The following is a 6,272-nucleotide window of genomic DNA, read 5'->3' as shown; positions in this document are numbered from 1 at the left end:
GCTTCAGTCAGGGAAGGTCTTGCTGAAAGCACTATATTGGAATAAAGATGTAAAGGAGCCACTGGGGTGAATGATGCGGGAATCTGGTGGGGAGAGCCCAGGCAGGAGAGCCGGCAGGTGTGAAGACCCCAGCCTGTTGGCTTGGGGAGGAGTAGAGCCAGGGTACCTTAAGTGGAGGGGCGGGGGGGCGCGGACAGGAGGGTAGAGCTGTTGTGAGGGTGTTGAAGTTTGAGGGTCTTGTGGCCCAAAGTGAGGGTTTGGGTTTTCGTTGCTTTTGTGCAACCCTGTCGCAGGGGCAAGCACAGACACAGTCACAGACCTTACCATGGCTCATGCCAAGAGTGGCAATAAACAATCCGATCAGATTTGAGTTGCAATTTTTGAAGCTTTATTTACTTATTTTAAGATCTATTTATCTGTTTGTTTATCTGTTTGAAAGCCAGGGCGGGGCCCGGCAGCGTGGCCTAGTGGCTAAAGTCCTCGCCTTGAAAGCCCCGGGATCCCATATGGGCGCCGGTTCTAATACCGGCAGCTCCACTTCCCATCCAGCTCCCTGCTTGTGGCCTGGGAAAGCAGTCGAGGACAGCCCAATGCATTGGGACACTGCACCCGCGTGGGAGACCCGGAGGAGGTTCCTGGTTCCCGGCTTCGGATCGGCGCGTACCGGCCCGTTGCAGCTCACTTGGGGAGTGAAACATCGGATGGAAGATCTTCCTCTCTGTCTCTCCTCCTCTCTGTATATCCGGCTTTCCAATAACAATAAAATCTTTAAAAAAAAAAAAAAGCCAGGGCGATCTTCCATCCACTGGTTTACTCACCAGATGGCTGCAACAGCCAGGAGTAGGCAAAGCCAGAGCCAGGAGCTTCATTTGGGTCTCACACATAGGCGGCAGGAGCCCAAGCACTTGAGCCATCTTCTGTTGCCTTCCCAGGCACATTAGCAGGCAGTTGAGTTGGAAGTGGAAGAGCCCGGACTCAAACTGGTACCCCTATGGGATGCCAGCACCACAGGTAGTAAGTTAATTCACTGTGCTACAGTGCCAGCCCCTATTTATTTATTTTTAAGATTTGTCTATTTTTACTGCAAAAATAGAGTTACAGAGAGAAGGAGAGATGAAGAGAAATATTTGCTAGTTCACTTCCCAAATGACTACAATGACTGGAGCTCCGCCTACTTGAAATCAGAAGCCAGGAACTTCTTCTTGGTCTTCCACGTATTTGCAGCGGCCCAAGAACCTGGGCCACCTTTTGATGTTTTCCCAGCTGAACAGGGAACTGGATGAAAAATGGAGCAGCCAGGACCCGAACCAGTACCCATGTGGAATGTTGATGTTATTTTTTAAAGAAATCTTTTTTTAAAATTTAAAATTTTAGGATTTTTAAATAAATCCTAAAAATTTTTTTTAAATAAATCTTTTTTAAAAAATCACAGAGAGGAACACACACAGATGTTACAGAACTTGTAAGATGAGTCCTTCTGTCCTCTGTTCTGGTGTCAATGGCACTTTATAAGATTAGGATCAATGGGGAGAGCAAAAGTTTTTGTTTGTTTATTGGAAGTCAGATATACAGAGAGGAGGAGAGACAGAAAGATCTTCCAATCGTTGATTCACTCCGCAAGCAACAACAGCTGGAGCTTAGCTTATCTGAAGCCAGGAACTCACAGCCTCTTTCGGGTCTTCCATGCAGGTGCAGGGTCCCAAGGCTTTGGGCCATGCTCAATTGCTTTCTTAGGCCACAAGCAGGGAGCTGGATGGGAAGTGGAGCGGCCAGGATTAGAACCAGCACACATATGGGATCCCTGCACATGTAAGGTGATGACTTTAGCTGCTAGGTTATCACGCCAGGCCCAAGCAGTAGTGTTTTATTTAAGAAAGAAAAAGAGAGGCTCTGAACAGTCTGAATAGAGGGGCTGGGGGAACTCGAGGGATCGGGTTGCTGAGGTCTTGCAGTTTATATCTTAATCGTGTTATCTCCAAGGAACAAAAATAATGGTTATGCAGCAGTTACTGTGAAGGCTGGGGGCAGGCATTCTAACTGGAGCCCTTCCTAGCTTGCTTTTATCAAAGGTTAGATCTTGCAGTGGAAGCCTACTTCTTGTCATGATTGACAAGTAATTGTTCCACAAGATTTCCATCCTGTGTTCATGCTGGCAAGAAGGTGTAGTATGGAGTCAGTGTGGCCTGCTTCCTCAGAAAGAGTGAGAGAAAGAATAGGTAGAAATCTTCCATCTGCTGGTTCACAAATGACTTAAACAGCTACATTGGGTCAGGTGGAAGCCAGGAGCCAGGAGCATCTTCCGGGTCTCCCATGAGGGTGCTGGGCCCCAAGGCTTTGGGCCGTCCTCAACTGCTTTCCCAGGCCACAAGCAGGGAGCTGGATGGGAAGTGGAGCTGCTGGGACATGAATCAGTGCCCATATGAGATCCCAGCATTTGCAAGGGAGGATTAGCCAATTGAACCATTGTGCTAGGCCCAATTGCGATTACTTAGTAACTTGTCATAGAGATGATATTCAATGACTCTATAGTCAACAAATGTGAGAAATAAAAGCATTTTAGAGATATAACAAGATGTTGATTGGGAGCATAGTGGTCTTTTTCTGTGTAGTGTGTTATCTTTACTACTAACAAGCTATCCTTAAAAATATATAGGCTATTGATATTTTAGTTTTTGTTTGCTTGTTTTTGGACAAGCAAAGTGACTGAGAAGGACAAACAGAACTTTAAATCTGCTGGTTTACCACCAAAACACCCACTACAGCAGGTGCTGGAAGTCAGGAATTCCATCGGTGTCATCACGTGGGTGACAGGGACCCAAGTACCAGCATCATCACCTCCTGCCTTCCTGTGCACCTTAGCAGGAAGCTGGATCAGAAACAGAGGTGGGCTTCCATCCCAGGTCCTCCGATACGGGATCAAGCCATGGCCCAACCCACTGTGCCACATCGGCTTGAGAGACAGAGATCTCTTCCATCTGCTGATCGCTCCCCCAATTCCTGTAACAGCTGAAGCCAGAAGCCTGGAGCGCAACATGGGTCTCCTGTCTGGCGGTAGGGACCCAAACCCTTGAGCCCTCAGTCACTGCCTTTCGGATGCACGTTACCAGGAAGCTGGAATCAGGGGTGTAGCTGGGACTGGAAAGCAGCATTCCAGTATGGGGTGTGATGTCCCAAACAGCTTCTTAAGTCCGAATGCCACCCTATATTCTTATTTTTCCCCGGACCGAATAGACTTCAGGTTTGGACAAAGCCTGACTTCAACTTAGCTTCTTGCTTATAGCTGGGCTGTAATTTAAAACTAACGAAGTTTAAAAAATGGTTCCTCAACACAAGTGCACGAAGTGAACTATAAGCTGACTATAATCACAGGCATAAACTAAATGAGGGGATAACAAGATCACTGATAACGTCCCATGCATTTCTCCTCCCAGTTTTTCTAAATCTCAAAGCAACTTTTGTTACTGTTCCGTTCAGGAAAACAAGGATTAACCGCATTCTAGAGCTTCATGGAAGCTCTTTTTGAGGAAGGGCCACCACACCCCTAAACAGGCACAGCCCAAGGCTCTCTGTGCGGCAGCAAAATTTAGCAGCACCGAGCAACGGGTGACGGCAAGGCGCTGGGCGGGGCGTTCGCCGATGGGCGGGGCTTTCGCCGACGGGCGGGGCTTAGGCGGGTACCCGCCCCTCAGACCCCGGCACATGCGCCTGGAGGGTTCTGTTGGAACGAGGTACGGATTGTGAGGTGACCCTGGCCGCTTACTTCCGGTTCCTAGGGATGCGCATCCGGGTCGCGCGAGCGCCGCGGCTTCCTCCGCTGGCTGGGTTGTGCCGCGGTTCCGGAGCGGTCCCCATGTCTCGCCGCGGGTCTTGTGGAGCCTTGGGGTGAGTCTCGGGGGCCGCCGCCGGGGTGTGGGCGCGGTTGGTCGAGGACAGCCCTGAGAGGCCGGCGTCGGCAGATCCGCTTGCGTCCCTGTGGGCCACGGGGGTCTCTCCGCCCTGTCCCTTGTCCCCTCCGCCCGGGCCCGCCCACTGGCCTCCCTGCTTCCACCTGCCCTTCTCCGCAGCCTCCGGAGCGCCTCCTTCACCCCGCCGCCTCTCCGTGGCCCTTCCCCCGGCACCTCTCCGGCTCCTGTGTCCGAGCGTCCTTGCGCCCAGCGTTCTCCACACGGGACTTCCTCTGGGCTGCTCGGACCTCGGCACCCCCGGTCCCTCCCGGCTTCCCTCTGCGCCCCTCAGGTGGCACCTGAGCGCCTCGTCTGGGGAGGGGCGTCCTGCCAGAGGGGCCCTTGGCCCTTGGTCTGAAAGCGCTGGCTTCGACTTGGTTCTGGCAGCTTGTGTCCTTCGGGGGGGACCCTCCCCGCCAAGGTCGGGGGCCCGTGTCCTGAGCCGCTGGCGGCAGGTGTCTTGGTCACTGACAGATCAGTGTGCCCGGAGGATGGATGCGCGCAGCTGAGGCCTGACAATGCGGGCGTTGGAGGACAGTTGTTGGGTAGACGACACGAGTTTGTGGGGAGAAATTTATTTATTTATTAGCCTCGGATGTATGGACTTGTTGTCCAAAAAATGCTTACTGTATTGTTACTGAGACATTTTCTGCGAAAGAGTTCATCCTAGTCATTTCAGAGTAATTTTCCTAAAGTTGAACTTAACCTGCAGGTGTGTGTCCTTAGTCTTGTAAGTTTTTACTATATTAACGAGTTTTCTGTTTTTCCTGTTGTTGTTTTTTATACACTAGATTTACTACAGTCTTTTTTTTTCTTTATTGTTGCTGTCTTAGTTTTAAAACTATTTTTCCTCGTTTTAAACTTAGTATGTGTTCCTTAAATTCCTCCGGAGTTTTAAAAGTGTCGATCGCAGGTGGGGTTGCGTTCAGTCAGGCTCAGTGTCGGGGTCTCAGGGTTTGTGATGTGAAGTACAGGTTGAGACCCTCGTTGATTTTTGGGATGCAAATGTTTGTGATGTGGTCTAGCGTTAGAGGGCCAAGGTATGCTGGGTGATCCGTTTCTATAATCATGAATTATGCCCCCAAATTGAGTCCTTCCAGTGTGAATGGCCCACAGCTTGTCACATCTGCTTCTGTTCGGACTGTTACGGAAAAGTGTCCCTCATGATGACACATCCCGGTATATGGCGTGGACCTCGGTGCGTTGCAAAATTGGGCTGCTCCCTTCACCTATTTTTAGCCAAGGATTTTGGCGCTTGGCCATCTGTGTCCTGGATGCCACAGGGTGAGACCCTTTGCGTTGGCTCTCAGGGCTTGGGCTGCTGCGAGAAGGCCCCTTGCAAGTTTCTTTTCTTTACCTCCGCCCCAGCAGCTGCACTGGCTACTCTGAACTTGGGGTCATTCTGGCTGATCATTTCCCATTCTCTAAAAAACGAATACCCCGGCTTGAAGCTGGCTGCCTTCCCTCTGAGGTTTGTGCACTGGAGAAGCCAGGAGAGCTTCCTGGCAGGACCTGTGTGCAGACTGATGCAGCGCTACCTGGTAACCTTTCTTACTGTGTTTCTCCAGCGTACTCTGTCTGAACCCATGGCTGCATCAGGCTGAAGCCGGGAGCCAGAAACTTTGTTCCAGGCTTCCCATGTAGGTGCAAGGAGCTCGGGTTCTTGGGCCGTCTTCCACTGCCTCCCCAGACACATTAACAGGGAGAGGAATTGGAAGTTGAGCAGCTGGGAATTGAACCAGCATTCTTTTGGGATGCTGACCCTGCAGGTGGCAGCTCCCCCGACTAGAGCACAGTGTTTGCTCTAGGTGTTAAGACTGAGAGAGGAATCCATTTTCTGTAGAACTTTTTACTTTAGTTTGGTAAAGTTTTAGCTTAGTAACCCTGAAGGCTCAATTTTAAATGTATGATTGCATGTTTTATACCTACACAAGGTTTTTTTGTTTTAGTTTGGTTTGACTGATTTTGATTTTTTTTCGTAATTCTACCTATTACTATTCTTTGTCTTACGTATTTTAACTTTTATCCTTGAATCCTGTAATGTGTTGTAGGTCAGATGTAGCTTAAAAAATTGAAGACACACCCAACACCTCCCGCATGTTTTTCCCTTTGTTTCTTACCAGGATCTTGGTTTTGGTCATCTGCCTGAGTGACTGCATGGCTTCGTTCTCTTGTTTTGATTACAAATAAGAGACTCATGTACTTGTTTTTTGATGCTTGTTGGTCAAAAAGAACTCTGTGTTCTGCATGTAACATCAGGATATTTTAGCCCACGTGGTTTCAATGGAAGAAGAATAATTAAAAATAGAAACATTGTGAATAAAAATA

General features: G+C 49.5%; 1 protein-coding gene across 6 annotated transcripts in view; it reads left to right on the top strand.

Moving 5' to 3' along the window:
- The first annotated feature begins 3,725 nt into the window (after positions 1-3,725).
- The window catches only part of EYA3 (EYA transcriptional coactivator and phosphatase 3), an 87,630-nt gene continuing 85,083 nt past the window's right edge, over positions 3,726-6,272 (top strand). For 5 of the 6 annotated variants that reach the window (XM_058677627.1, XM_004592184.4, XM_004592182.4 and 2 more), the window contains exon 1: positions 3,726-3,882. The gene's annotated coding sequence lies outside the window, so the exon portion shown is untranslated. Of the gene's footprint in view, positions 3,883-4,791; positions 5,143-6,272 lie in introns of those variants that run through there. The other variant, XM_058677600.1, reaches the window with a different exon arrangement.

The sequence above is a fragment of the Ochotona princeps genome, chromosome 2 (assembly GCF_030435755.1).
Source record: "Ochotona princeps isolate mOchPri1 chromosome 2, mOchPri1.hap1, whole genome shotgun sequence".
NCBI lineage: Eukaryota > Metazoa > Chordata > Mammalia > Lagomorpha > Ochotonidae > Ochotona > Ochotona princeps.
This window is presented reverse-complemented; position numbering and strand designations above follow the sequence as displayed.